Source organism: Arachis stenosperma, chromosome 6 (genome assembly GCF_014773155.1).
Source record: "Arachis stenosperma cultivar V10309 chromosome 6, arast.V10309.gnm1.PFL2, whole genome shotgun sequence".
NCBI lineage: Eukaryota > Viridiplantae > Streptophyta > Magnoliopsida > Fabales > Fabaceae > Arachis > Arachis stenosperma.
In genome coordinates, this window is record NC_080382.1 from 124810466 (window position 1) to 124826513 (window position 16048).

General features: G+C 39.1%; 1 non-coding gene across 1 annotated transcript; it reads left to right on the plus strand.

Moving 5' to 3' along the window:
- Positions 1-9408: 9408 nt before the first annotated feature.
- Positions 9409-9516, plus strand: LOC130937195 (small nucleolar RNA R71). The gene has a single exon (XR_009068424.1). It is a non-coding gene; the product is annotated as a small nucleolar RNA R71 (small nucleolar RNA).
- Positions 9517-16048: the final 6532 nt, after the last annotated feature.

A 16048-nucleotide genomic window follows, 5' to 3' on the forward strand; every position in this document is an offset into this window, starting at 1 on the left:
AAAAATCAAAAAATATTCTGTGTTTCTTGTTTGAGTCTTGTGTTAAATTTTAAGTTTGGTGTCAATTGCATGTTTTTAAAAAAATTTTTCTTGCATTTTTCGAAAATCCCATGCATTCATAGTGTTCTTCATGATCTTCAAGTTGTTCTTGACAAGTCTTCTTGTTTGATCTTGATGATTTCTTGTTTTGTGTCTTTTCTTGTTTTTCATGTGCATTTTTGCATTCATATTTTTCATACATTAAAAATTTCTAAGTTTGGTGTCTTGCATGTTTTCTTTGCATCAAAATTTTTCAAAAATATGTTCTTGATGTTCATCATGATCTTCAAAGTGTTCTTGGTGTTCATCTTGACATTCATAGCATTCTTGCATGCATCTTGTGTCTTGATCCAAAATTTCCATGTTTTGGGTCATTTTTGTGTTTTTCCTTAAAAATTCAAAAATCAAAAATATCTTTTCCTTATTTCCCTCCACAATTTCGAAATTTTGGGTTGACTTGGTCAAAAATTTTCAAAATTAGTTGTTTCTTACAAGTCAAGTCAAAATTTCAATTTTAAAAATCTTATCTTTTCAAAATCTTTTTCAAAAATCATATCTTTTTCATTTTTTATATAATTTTCGAAAATTTCAAAAATTATTTTTCAAAATATTTTCAAAATCTTTTTCTTATCTTTTTATCAAATTTTCGAAAATTAAGCTAACAATTAATGTGATTGGTTCAAAAATTTGAAAGTTTGTTACTTTCTTGTTAAGAAAGGTTCAATCTTTAAGTTCTAGAATCTTATCTTGTAGTTTCTTGTTAGTGAAGTAAATAATTTCAAAATTTTTTTGAATTAAATCTTTTTATCTTTTATCTTATCTTTTTCAAAAAAAAAAAAAAAAAAAATTTTTCTTTTTCAAAAATTTTATCTTTTTCAAAATTTGATTTTAAAATATCTTATCCAACTTACTATCTTCTTATCTTTTTAAATTTTGATTTCAAATCTTTTTCAATCAACTAACTAACTTTTTGTTTGTTTCTTATCTTTTTCAAAACTACCTAACTACTTTTCCCTCCTCTATTTTCGAAAATATTTCTTCCCTTTTTCAAAAATTCTTTTTAATTAATTAATTGTTTTAAATTTTAATTTTATTTTATCTCTAATTTTCGAAAATCACTAACTCCTTTTCAAAAATTGTTTTCGAATTCTCTCTTCTCTTTTCTTCCTCTATTTAATTATTTAATTACTAACACTTCTCTTCTACCCCTTTCTTTTTCTACTAACATAAAGGAATCTCTATACTGTGACATAGAGGATTCCTTCTTTCTTTTTTTTTTTTTTTTGTGTTCCCTTTTCTTTCATATGAGCAGGAACAGGGACAAAGGCACTCTTGTTGAAGTTGATCCAGAACCTGAAAGGACTCTGAAGAGAAAATTAAAAGAAGCTAAATTACAACAATCCAGAAGCAACCTTTTAGAAAATTTCGAACAAGAGGAAGAGATGGCCGAAAATAATAATGATAATGCAAGGAGAATGCTTGGTGACTTCACAAAGCCAACATCCAAGTTTGATGGAAGAAGCATCTCCATTCCTGCCATTGGAGCCAATAACTTTGAGCTTAAGCCTCAACTAGTTGCATTAATGCAACAAAACTGCAAGTTTTATGGACTTCCATCTGAAGATCCTTACCAGTTTTTAACTGAGTTCTTGCAGATCTGTGACACTGTAAAGACAAATGGAGTTAATCCTGAAGTCTACAGACTCTTGCTTTTCCCTTTTGCTGTAAAAGACAGAGCTAGAGTATGGTTGGATTCTCAACCCAAGGATAGCCTGGACTCATGGGATAAGCTTGTCACTGCATTCTTAGATAAATTCTTTCCTCCTCAAAAGCTGAGCAAGCTGAGAGTGGATGTTCAAACCTTCAAACAAAAAGATGGTGAATCCCTCTATGAAGCTTGGGAAAGATACAAGCAGCTGACAAAGAGATGTCCATCTGACATGTTTTCTGAATGGACCATATTAGATATATTCTATTATGGTCTCTCTGAATTTTCGAAAATGTCATTGGACCATTCTGTAGGTGGATCTATTCACCTGAAGAAAACGCCTGAAGAGGCTCAAGAACTCATTGACATGGTTGCAAACAACCAGTTTATGTACACCTCTGAGAGGAATTCCGTGAACAATGGGGTACCTCAGAAGAAAGGAGTTCTTGAAATTGATGCTCTGAATGCCATATTGGCTCAGAACAAAGTGTTGACTCAACAGGTCAACATGATCTCTCAAAATCTGAATGGATTGCAAAATGCATCTAACAGTAATAGAGAGGCAGCTTCTGAAGAAGCTTATGATCCTGAGAACCCTGCCATGGCAGAGGTTAATTACTTAGGTGAACCTTATGGAAACACCTATAACTCATCATGGAGAAATCATCCAAATTTCTCCTGGAAGGATCAAAAACCTCAACAAGGTTTTAACAATGGTGGACGTACAAGGCTGAATAATAGTAAGCCATATCCATCATCTTCTCAGCAACAGACAGAGAACTCTGAACAAAATAATTCTAATTTAGCCAATATAGTCTCTGATCTGTCAAAGGCCACTTTCAGTTTCATGAATGAAACCAGATCTTCCATCAGAAATCTGGAAGCACAAGTGGGCCAGCTGAGTAAGAAAGTTATTGAAACCCCTCCCAGTACTCTCCCAAGCAATACTGAAGAAAATCCAAAAGGAGAGTGCAAGGCCATTGATTTAATCAAAGAGGCCGAATGCACTAGGGAGGAGGAGGACGAAAGTCCTAGTGAGAAAGACCTCCTGGGACGTTCCTCAAGCAAGAAGGAGTTTCCTATTAAGGATCCTGAGGAATCTGAGGCTCACCTAGAGACCATAGAGATTCCTTTAAATCTCCTTCTGCCATTCATGAGCTCTGAAGAATATTCACCCTCTGAAGAGGATGAAGATGTGATTGGAGAGCAAGCTGCTCTATATTTAGGAGCTATCATGAAGCTGAATGCCAAACTGTTTGGTAATGAGACTTGGGAAAGTAAACCTCCCTTACTCATTAGTGAACTAGACACTTGGATTCAGAAAACTCTACCTCAAAAGAAACAAGATCCTGGCAAGTTCTTAATACCTTGTACCATTGGCACCATGAGCTTTGAAAAAGCTCTATGTGATCTGGGGTCAGGGATAAATCTTATGCCACTCTCTGTAATGGAGAAGATGGGGATCATTGAGGTACAACCTGCCTTGTTCTCATTACAATTGGCAGATAAGTCCATAAGACAAGCTTATGGATTAGTAGACGTGCTAGTAAAGGTTGAAGGCCTTTACATCCCTACTGATTTCATAATCCTAGATACTAGGAAGGAAGATGATGAATGCATCATCCTAGGAAGACCTTTCCTAGCCACAGCAGGAGCTGTGATAGATGTCAACAGAGGTGAGTTAGTCCTTCAACTGAATGGGGACTACCTTGTGTTTCAAGCACATGGCCATCCCTCTATGACAAAAGAGAGTAAGCATGAAGAGCTTCTCTCAGTTCAGAGTCAAGAAGAGCCCCCACAGTCAAACTCTAAGTTTGGTGTTGTGAGGCCACAACCAAACTCTAAGTTTGGTGTCCAAACCCCATATCCAAACTCTAAGTTTGGTGTTGGGAATACCACACTTAAATTGACCTGATCACCTTGTGGCTCCATGAGAGCCACTGTCAAGCTATTGACATTAAAGAAGCGCTTGTTGGGAGGCAACTCAATTTTATTCATCTAATTTTATTTTATTTTGTTTCTTTGTTATTTTTGTGTTTTATTAGGTACATGATCATGAGGAGTCACGAAAAAATCAAAAAAAAATTAAAAACAGAGTCAAAAACAGAAGAAAAAAATTTTTCACCCTGGAGGCGCACGGGCTGGCGTTCAACGCCCAGAAGGAGCATCTTTCTGGCGTTCAACGCCAGAACAGAGCATCTTTCTGGCGTTGAACGCCCAAAACAAGCAACAACCTGGCGTTTAACGCCAGGATGCGCACACAGAGGACAATCTGGCGCTGAACGCCAGAAACAAGCATGAAACTGGCGTTCAACGCCAGAAACGTGCATAACATGGGCGTTTAACGCCCAGAACTAGCATCAATGGGCGTTTGAACGCCAGAATGATGCATCAAGGCATGTTACATGCCTATATGGTGAAAGAATGGTATTTGTTTTCACCTCAGGATCTGTGGACCCCACAGGATCCTCACCTCAGGATCTGTGGACCCCACAGGATCCCCACCTACCACATTCCTTTTAATCCTAATCACACTCTTCTAATCCAAATCTTATTCTCAATGTCACACTTCCCAAAAACCTTCACCAATCACCTCAACTCCTCTTCCCAACTTCCCCATTCACCATTCACATCAACCCCTCTTCCCCATACACCCCACCTACCCCCACTACTTTCAAATTCAATTTAACACCCTTTCCCACCCAACATGGCCGAACCTATACCCTCCCCCCTCCCTATAAATACCCTTCTTTTCTTTTACATTTTCACACAACACAAACCCACATTCTCCCACATAACCGAACCCTCTCTTCTCCCTCTCTCCATATTTTCTTCTTCTTCTTCTACTCTTCTTTTCTTTTTGCTTGGGGACAAGCAAATTTTAAGTTTGGTGTGGTAAAAAGCCTAAGCTTTTTATTTTTTTCACCATCAATGGCACCCAAGGCCGGAGTTTCCTCAAGAAAAGGAAAAGGGAAGGCAAAAGCTTCCACTTCCGAGTCATGGGAGAAGGAGAGATTCATCTCCAAGAGCCATCAAGACCACTTCTATGATGTTGTGGCAAAGAAGAAAGTGATCCATGAGGTCCCTTTCAAACTCAAGAAGAATGAGTATCCGGAAATCCGACTTGAAATTCAAAGAAGAGGTTGGGAAGTCATAGCCAACCCCATACAACAAGTTGGAATTTTAATGGTTCAAGAGTTCTATGCCAATGCATGGATCACTAGAAACCATAACCAAGGTATGAACCCAAGTCCGAAAAACTATATCACCATGGTTAGGGGGAAATACTTGGATTTTAGTCCGGAGAATGTGAGGTTGGCGTTTCATTTGCCTATGATGCAAGGTGATGAACACCCCTACACTAGAAGGGTCAACTTTGACCAAAGGTTGGACCAAGTCCTTATGGACATATGTGTGGAAGGCGCCCAATGGAGAGTAGACTCCAAAGGCAAGCCAGTCCAACTAAGAAGACTGGACCTCAAGCCTGTAGCTAGAGGATGGTTGGAGTTCATTCAAAGATCCATCATCCCCACAAGCAACCGATCTGAAGTTACTGTGGATCGGGCCATCATGGTTCATAGCATCATGATTGGTGAAGAAGTAGAGGTTCATGAAGTCATAGCCAATGAACTCTACAAAATAGCTGACAAGCCTTCATACATGGCACGGCTAGCATTCCCTCACCTCATATGCCATCTATGTTATTCAGCCGGAGTTATCATAGATGGAGATGCCTCCATAGAAGAAGACAAGCCCATCACCAAGAAAAGGATGGAGCAAACAAGGGAAGTTCCTCACGGCCCTCAAGGAGAACAAGAGGAGGTTCACCATCAACAAATGCCTCAAATGCACTTTCCTCCCAACAACTATTGGGAGCAACTTAGCACCTCCTTGGAAGATTTGAGCCATAATGTGGAACAACTAAGGGTGGAACACCATGAACACGCCCTCACTCTTCAAGAAATAAGAGAAGATCAAAGAGCAATGAGGGAGGAGCAACAAAGGCAAGGAAGGGACATAGAAGAGTTGAAGAACATCATTGGTCCTTCAAGAAGAAGACGCCACTAGAGGTGGATTCATTCCTTGTTCTTTATTTCTTTCTGTTTTCGGTTTTTAATTATTATGTTTATCTATGTTTTGTGTCTTTATTTCATGATCATTAGTATGTAACCATGCCTTAAAGCTATGAATAAAATCCATTAGTCCTTCACCTCTCTTAAAAGAAAAATGTTTTAATTCAAAAGAACAAGAAGTACATAATTTTCGAAATTATTATTGAATTTAGTTTAATTATTTTGATGTGGTGACAATGCTTTTGTTTTCTGAATGAATGAATGAACAGTGCATATGTCTTTGGATCTTGTTGTTTATGAGTGTTAAATTGTTGGTTCTTGAAAGAATGATGAACAAAGAGAGATGTTATTGATGATCTGAAAATTCATGGAATTGATTCTTGAAGCAAGAAAAAGCAGTGAAAAAAAAAAAAAAAAAAGAAGAGATCTAAAAAGAGTATATAGAAAAAGAAGGAGCAATAGAAAAAGCCAATAGCCCTTAAAACCAAAAGGCAAGGGTAAAAAGGATCCAAGGCTTTGAGCATCAATGGATAGGAGGGCCCAAGGAAATTTAATCCGGGCCTAAGCGGCTAAACCAAGCTGTCCCTAACCATGTGCTTGTGTCATGAAGGTCCAAGTGAAAAGCTTGAGACTGAGTGGTTAAAGTCGTGATCCAAGGCAAAAGAGTGTGCTTAAGAGCTCTGGACACCACTAATTGGGGACTTTAGCAAAGCTAAGTCACAATCTGAAAAGGTTCACCCAGTTATGTGTCTGTGGCATTTGTGTATCCGGTGGTAATACTGGAAGACAAAGTGCTTAGGGCCACAGCCAAGACTCATAAGTAACTGTGTTCAAGAATCAACATGCTTAACTAAGAAAGTCAATAACACTATCCAAAATTCTAAGTTCCTAGAGATGCCAATCACTCTGAACTTCAAAGGAAAAAGTGAGATGCCAAAACTGTTCAGAAGCAAAAAGCTACAAGTCCCGCTCATGTAATTAAATTATTATTCATTGATATTTTGGACTTTATAGTATATTCTCTTCTTTTTATCCTATTTGATTTTCAGTTACTTGGGGACAAGCAACAATTTAAGTTTGGTGTTGTGATGAGCGGATAATTTATACGCTTTTTGGCATTGTTTTTATATAGTTTTTAGTAAGTTTAAGCTACTTTTAGGGATGTTTTCATTAGTTTTTATGTTAAATTCACATTTCTGGACTTTACTATGAGTTTGTGTGTTTTTCTGTGATTTCAGGTAAATTCTGGCTGAAATTGAGGGATTTGAGCAAAACTCTGAAAAAGGCTGACAAAAGGACTGCTGATGCTGTTGGATTCTGACCTCCCTGCACTCGAAATGGATTTTCTGGAGCTACAGAACTCCAATTGGCGCGCTCTCAACGGCGTTGGAAAGTAGACATCCAGGGCTTTCCAGCAATATATAATAGTCCATACTTTATTCGAAGAATGACGACGCAAACTGGCGTTGAACGCCAAGTACACGCTCCTTTCTGGAGTTAAACGCCAGAAAAACGTCATAATCCGGAGTTGAACGCCCAAAGCACATCATAACTCGAAATTCAACTCCAAGAGGAGCCTCTGCTCGTGGATAGATCAAGCTCAGCCCAAGCACACACCAAGTGGGCCCCGGAAGTGGATTTATGCATCAATTACTTACTCATGTAAACCCTAGGAGCTAGTTTATTATAAATAGGATGATTTACTAATGTATCAATCATCTTTGATCTCAGTTTTATTTTATTCTTCATCTTAGGAGATCATTGATCACGTTTAGGGGGCTGGCCATTCGGCCATGCCTGAACCTTCTTTTACTTATGTATTTTCAACGGTGGAGTTTCTGCACACCATAGATTAAGGGTGTGGAGCTCTGCTGTACCTCAAAGATTAATGAAGTTCTATTTTCTTTTATTCAATTCTCTATCTTATTCTTATTCCAAGATATTCATTCGTACTCAAGAACATGATGAATGTGATGAGCTAATAACTCTCATCATCATTCTCACTTATGAGCGTGCGTGACTGACAACCACTTCCGTTCTGCGTGTAACAAGGCTTGAATGTGTATCTCTTAGATTCCCCAACAGAATCTTCGTGGTATAAGCTAGATAGATGGCGGCATTTATCTGGATCCGGAAAGTCCAACCTTGTCTGTGGTGTTCCGAGTAGGATCCTGGGAATCCGGAAAGTCTCACCTTGTCTGTGGTATTCCGAGTAGGATTCCGTTCATGAATGACTGTGACGTGCTTCAAACTTTAACCTGCTGGGCGTTAGTGACAAACGCAAAAGAGGGATTCTATTCCAGTAGGAGCGGGAACCAACCGGTGATTGGCCGTACTGTGACAGAGTGCGTGCATTAGCTTTCACTGCGAGGATGGGATGTAGCTATCAACCATGGGTGATGCCTCCAGACTGGTTAGCTGTGCGAGTGACAGCCGCACAGGTTATTTCCCCGAGAGGAATGAAAGTAGCCACAACTGATAGTGAACCCCTATACAAAGCTTGCCATGGAGAGGAGTAAGAAGGATTGGGTAGAAGGAATAGGAGAGCAGGCGTCCTAGAGCTCTACAGCACCTCCATTCCGCTTATCTGAAATTCCTACCAATGAATCTACATAAGTATCTCTATCCCTTTTATTATTCCTTTTTATTAGAACAATCAAATTATCACTATTACAAATGTTCAATCCGCCTAACTGAGATTTGCAAGGTGACCATAGCTTGCTTCATACCAACAATCTCTGTGGATTCGACCCTTACTCACGTAAGGTTATTACTTGGACGACCCAGTACACTTGCTGGTTAGTTGAACGGAGTTGTGAATTCCACCAGAGCCATAATTAGAACATTGATCACAAATGATACAAGAATTTGAATCACAATTTCGTCCACCAGGAGTTCAGTAATTTTCTTGCTCAGCTGTCCCACTTGTCCTTCCAAATTTCTGATGGAGGACCTTGTTTCATTCATGAAACTTTGAGTGGTTTTGATTAGATCAGAGACCATTGTTGCTAAGTCAGAGGTATTCTGCTTAGAACTCTCTGTCTGTTGCTGAGAAGATGATGGAAAAGGCTTGTTATTGCCAAGCCTGTTTCTTCCACCATTATTGTTATTGAAACCTTGTTGAGGTCTCTCTTGATTCTTCCATGAGAAATTTGGGTGATTTCTCCATGAAGAATTATAGGTGTTTCCATAGGGTTCTCCTAGGTAATTCACCTCTTCCATTGAAGGGTTTTCAGGATCATAAGCTTCTTCCTCAGATGAAGCTTCCTTAGTACTGCCAGGTGCATTTTTCATTCCAGACAGACTTTGAGAAATCAAATTGACTTGCTGAGTCAGTATCTTGTTCTGAGCCAGTATGGCATTCAGAGTGTCAATCTCAAGAACTCCTCTCTTCTGACTAGTCCCATTGTTCACAGGATTCCTTTCAGAAGTGTACATGAATTGGTTATTTGCAACCATTTCAATTAGCTCTTGAGCCTCTGTAGGCGTCTTCTTCAGATGAAGAGATCCTCCAGCAGAGCTATCCAAGGACATCTTAGATAGTTCAGAGAGACCATCATAGAAAATACCTATGATGCTCCATTCAGAAAGCATGTCAGAGGGACATTTTCTGATTAATTGTTTGTATCTTTCCCAAGCTTCATAGAGGGATTCTCCATCCTTCTGTTTGAAGGTTTGGACCTCCACTCTAAGCTTACTCCATCTTTGTGGTGGAAAGAACTTTGCCAAGAAGGCATTGACTAGCTTTTCCCAAGAGTCCAGGCTTTCTTTAGGTTGAGAGTCCAACCATATTCTAGCTCTGTCTCTTACAGCAAAAGGGAATAGCATCAGTCTATAGACCTCAGGGTCTACCCCATTAGTCTTGACTGTGTCACAGATTTGCAAAAACTCAGCTAAGAACTGATGAGGATCTTCCATTGGAAGTCCATGGAATTTGCAATTCTGTTGCATTAGAGAAACTAATTGAGGCTTAAGCTCAAAGTTGTTTGCTCCAATGGCAGGGATAGAGATGCTTCTCCCATAGAAGTCGGGAGTAGGTGCAGTAAAGTCACCCAGCACCTTCCTTGCATTGTTTGCATTGTTGTTGTTTTCGGCTGCCATGTCTTCTTCTTCTTTGAAGAATTCGGTCAGGTCCTCTACAGAGAGTTGTGCTTTGGCTTCTCTTAGCTTTCTCTTCAAGGTCCTTTCGGGTTCAGGGTCAACTTCAACAAGAATGCCTTTGTCTTTGTTCCTGCTCATATGAAAGAGAAGAGAACAAGAAGATGTGGAATCCTCTATGTCACAGTATAGAGATTCCTTGAGGTGTCAGAGGAAAAGAAATATAGAAAGAAGAAGGAGAAGAAGAATTCGAACTTTAATTAGATAAGGTTCGAATTGTGCATTGAGAAGGAGTGGTACTCCATAAATAGAAGGATGTGAGAAGGAGGGGAGTAATTTTCGAAAATTAATTAGAAGATTTTGAAAACATTTTTGAAAAACACTTAATTGATTTTCGAAAATAAGAGTGGAAAAGAAATCAAGTGATTTTTGAAAAAGATTTGAAATTAGAAGTCAAAAGGATTTGATTGAAAACTTAATTTGAAAAAGATGTGATTAAAAAGATGTGATTGAGAAGATATGATTTGAAAACAATTTGAAAAGATATGATTTGAAAACAATTTAAAAAAAAAAGATTTGATTTTGAAAATTAATGACTTGCCTAACAAGAAAAGATATGATTCAAACATTAAACCTTTCTCAACAGAAAAGGCAACAAATTTGAGATGTTCAATCAAATCATTAATTGTTAGTAAGTATCTTTAAAAAAAAGGAAAGAAATTGATTTTGAAAACATTTGATTGAAAGGATATGATTTGAAAAAGATTTGATTTTGAAAAACTTTGAAAACTCGAAAAAAATTGATTTTGAAAACAAAATCTTCCTCCTAGCACCATCCTGGCGTTAAACGCCCAGAATGGTATACATTCTGGCGTTTAACGCCCAAAATGCACCCTTTTTGGGCGTTAAACGCCCAACCAGGTACCCTGGCTAGCGTTTAAACGCCAGTCTGTCTTCTTCACTGGGCATTTTGAATGCCCAGCTTTTTCTGTATAATTCCTCTGCAGTATGTTCTGAATCTTCAATTCTTTGTATTATTGACTTGAAAAGACACAAATTAAAAATATTTTTGGATTTTTAATAATCAAAATGCAACCAGAATCAAATAGCAATGCATGCAAGACACCAAACTTAGCAGTTTGTATACTACTGACACTATATGAAACACAAAGATACTCAAGTCAATAGAATTCAAAGATCAAAACAAAGAAATACATGCATGGATTCGAAAAATATAACAAAAACATGCATTTGACACCAAACTTAAGATGAGACTCTAGACTCAAACAAGAAATATTTTTGGATTTTATGATTTTATAAATTTTTTTTGTGTTTTTTTTTTTCGAAAATTAAGTGGAAAAAGATATCAAAATTCTTAATGAGAATTCCAGGAGTCAGTGCAATGCTAGTCTAAGACTCCGGTCCAGGAATTAGACATGGCTTCACAGCCAGCCAAGCTTTCAAAGAAAGCTTCGGTCTAAAACACTAGACATGGCCAAAGGCCAGCCGAGCCTTAGCAAATCACTGCTCCAAAAGCAAGATTGATAAAGATCATCAAGCTCTTGTGATGATAAGTTGAAACCTCGGTCCAATGGAATTAGACATGGCTTCTCAGCCAGCCAGATTTCAGCAAATCATCATGAAACTCTAGAATTCACCTTCAAGAATTTTGAAAAAAAATAAATGCCTAATCTAAGCAACAAGATGAACCGTCAGTTGTCCATACACAAGAACAATCCCCGGCAACGGCGCCAAAAACTTGGTGCACGAAATTGTGATCAATACTTTTCAAAACATAAACAATCCCTAGTAATGGCTCCAAAGACTTGGTTCTCAATACCATGGCATAAACACAACTTCGCACAACTAACCAGCAAGTGCACTGGGTCGTCCAAGTAATAAACCTTACGCGAGTAAGGGTCGATCCCACGGAGATTGGTGGTATGAAGCAAGCTATGGTCATCTTGTAGATCTCAGTCAGGCAGACTCAAATGGGTATAGTGATGAACGAAATAAGCATAAAGATAAAGATAGAGATACTTATGTATATCATTGGTGTAAGAGCTTCAGACAAGCGTATGAAGATGCCTTCCCTTCCGTCTCTCTGCTTTCCTACTGCCTTCATCCAATCCTTCTTACTCCTTTCCATGGCAAGCTCGTGTAGGGTTTCACTGTTGTCAGCAGCTACCTCCCATCCTCTCAGTGAAAATACGTCCCTGATGCTCTGTCACAGCATAGGCTAATCATCTGTCGGTTCTCGTTCAGGCCGGAATAGAATCCATTGATTCTTTTGCGTCTGTCACTAACGCCCTAGCCTGCTAGGAATTTGAAGCACGTCACAGTCATTCAATCATTGAATCCTACTCAGAATACCACAGACAAGGTTAGACCTTCCGGATTCTCTTGAATGCTGCCATCAGTTCTTGCCTATACCACGAAGACTCTGATCTCACGGAATGGCTGGCTCGTTTGTCAGGTGAGCACTCGGTTGTCAGGCGATCAACCATGCATCGTGTTATCAGGAATCCAAGAGATATTCACTAAGCCTCAGATGCTTGTAGAACAAGAGTGGTTGTCAGTCACTTTGTTCATGAGTGAGAATGGTGATGATCCGTGACGATCATCACCTTCATTAAGTTGAAGAACAAGTGATATCTTGGACAAAGAACAAGTGGAATTGAATAGAAGAACAATAGTAATTGCATTAATACTCGAGGTACAGCAGAGCTCCACACCTTAATCTATGGTGTGTAGAAACTCCACCGTTGAAAATACATAAGCATAAGGTCTAGGCATGGCCGAATGGCCAGCCTCCCAATGATCTAAGATAGCATAAAAATGAAGATAGCTACCCAGATATCTCAATACAATAGTAAAATGTCCTACTTATAGAAAACTAGTAGCCTAAGGTGTACAGAGATGAGTAAATGACATAAAAATCCACTTCCGGGCCCACTTGGTGTGTGCTTGGGCTGAGCAAATGAAGCATTTTCGTGTAGAGACTCTTCTTGGAGTTAAACGCCAGCTTTTATGCCAGTTTGGGCGTTTAACTCCCATTTGGGTGCCAGTTCCAGCGTTTAACGCTGGGATTTCTTGAGGTGACTTTGAACGCCGGTTTGGGCCATCAAATCTTGGGCAAAGTATGGACTATCATATATTGCTGGAAAGCCCAGGATGTCTACTTTCCAACGCCGTTGAGAGTGTGCCAATTGGGCTTCTGTAGCTCCAGAAAATCCACTTCGAGAGCAGGGAGGTCAGAATCCAACAGCATCTGCAGTCCTTTTCAGTCTCTGAATCAGATTTTTGCTCAGATCCCTCAATTTCAGCCAGAAAATACCTGAAATCACAGAAAAACACACAAACTCATAGTAAAGTCCAGAAAAGTGAATTTTAACTAAAAACTAATAAAAATATACTAAAAACTAACTAGATCATACTAAAAACATACTAAAAACAATGCCAAAAAGTGTATAAATTATCCGCTCATCAGTCATCTTTTTTCGTTGTTGTCTCCCACTATAAATGTACCTTCTGTCAACACTGCTAATGGTTTCCTCTTGCATGCAACACATCACGGGATTATTTCACAGTCCAATATTCATCTTTCTGATGCTTATTTTATTCCAAAATTGAATTTTAATCTTATCTCTGTCGGTCAGCTTGTTGAACTCGGTTTTGATGTCATTTTTTCTATTTCTGGTTGTCGTGTGCAGGATCGTCGGACGAGAAAGATCATCGGGACTGGTTGTAAGGTCAGACACTTATTTGAGCTTGAGAACCTTCATGTTCCCTCTACAAATCTCTGTGCTGCTTCCTCTCCATCTACTCTTCACTTGTGGCACCATCGTCTTGCCCATAGCTCCTTAAGAAAATTACGTCCTCTTATATATACGGGTGTTTTAGGTCAAGTTCAAAATGAGTCTTTAGATTGCATTTCTTATCGCATTGCAAAACAACCTGCCTTATCCTTTAGTAATAATTCCTCTATTGCATGCTCTCCTTTTGATCTTATTCATTCTGATGTTTGGGGCCCCGCTCCCACCGCTTCTATGGGAGGAGCTCGATATTTTGTCGTCTTTATTGATGATTATTCACGTTTTACTTAGGTTTATTTGATGACTAATCATTGTGAGTTGCCTCAGATTTACATTAACTTTGCCACTATGGTTCGAACTCAGTTTTCAAAGGTCATTAAAGTTTTCTGATGTGATAATGCTATGGAATATCGTGACTCCAAACTTTTAAATTTTCTCGCTGAGCAGGGAACTTTGTCCGAGTTTTCTTGTCCTGGTACCTCTCAACAAAATGGTAGAGCTGAGCGTAAACACCGTCATATTCTTGACTCTGTCCGTGCGATGCTTATTTCCTCTTCCTGTCCTGAGCGTGCTTGGGGTGAAGCTGTTCTCACTGCTGTTCATGCTATCAATAGACTCCCTTCTTCTGTTCTTGGTAACACTACTCCCTTTGAGCATCTTTATCGTACTTCTCCCGATTACAGTTCCCTCCGTGTTTTTGGTTGTGTCTGCTTTGTTCTTCTTCAGCCTCATGAACACAATAAGCTTGAACCTCGGGCTCGCATGTGTTGTTTTCTTGGTTATGCTTCTGAACATAAGTGTTATCCTTGTTGGGATCCTATCTCTCGTCGTATTCGTATATCTCGTCATGTTGTCTTCTGGGAGCATCACATGTTCTCTAGTTTTTCCTCTTTTGAGTTCATTCCTTCTACTCCATCACCATTTTTTACTAACCCAAATGTTGATCTCTTTCCTAATGATGACTACAGGGTCTACTCCAAGTCCACCCCTCGAGGCTCCTGCTCCTCCGCCTTCTCCATCTCCTGATGATTCCAGTCCGAACGACGATCCCGCTCCTACCGTCATGCCTCCTCCTCCCACTCGTTCTTCTCGGGTAAGGAATCCACCTCCTCATCTTCTTGATTATCATTGCTTTTCTACTATTCTTCATCAACATGAACCTAAGTCATTTAGAGAAGCCTCCACAAATCCAAATTGGCAAAGAGCAATGCAGGAAGAATTACAAGCACTTGAAAAAGCACACACTTGGGATTTGGTTGATCCTCCTTCTGATCAGAAAGTTGTGGGCAGTAGATGGGATATAAGATCAAGACTCACTCTGATGGCTCTATTAACCGTTATAAGGCACGCTTGGTTGCTCAAGGTTGCACGCAAGAGTATGGTATTGATTATGAAGAGACTTTTGCTCCTGTCCCTCGCCTTACATCTGTTAGGTAGCGTTTGGTGGAGAGATAGATACTGAAAGACTGAGACTGAGAGACAGAGACTAAGACAGAGATTGAAATAAGTTTTAGTATTCTGTTTGGTGCCAAGTGGGAGACAAAAATTGAAACAAGAATAAAACTCTAATTTAATTTGCACAAAAGATAAAATTTGCATTAATTAATTAAAATGAGAGTATTTTAGGTATAAAATGTTATTAAAGTTTCAGTCTCTGTTTCTAAAAATATCAGTCCCCTGTGTCCCTATATTTTGGAGGCACTGAAATACTGAAATTTTGGAGACAGAGACAGAAATTTTAGTACCAGTCTCTGAGCCAACAAACATGATACTGTGTCTCAATCTCTCGGTCTCTGTCCCAGTACTGCAAAACAAACGCTACCTTAGAGCTCTCCTTACCATTGCTGCGGTTAAAAAATGGTCTCTCAGTCAGATGGATGTGAAGAATGTATTTCTTAATGGGGACTTGAAAAAGAAAGTCTATATGAAACCACCTCCGGGATATCCTTGTCCTTCTCGTAAGGTTTGTCTCCTTCGGAAGGCACTTTATGGACTTAAGCAAGCTCCTCGTGAATGGTTTGACAAGTTCAGCACTACCATATGTAGTCTTGGTTTTACTTCTAGTCCTCATGAGAATGCTCTCTTCATTCGTAAAAGCGAACGTGGAGTTGTCCTTCTTCTTTTGTATGTTGATGATATGATCATTACTGGCGATGATGCTGATGGTATCTCTGATCTCAAGGCCTCACTTCACCGTACTTTTGAGATGAAAGATCTTGGTTCTCTCAGCTATTTTCTTGGTCTCGAGGTCATCTCCACAGATGATGGCATCTATCTCTCTCAAGCTAAGTATACTTCAGATCTTCTTGCTCGCG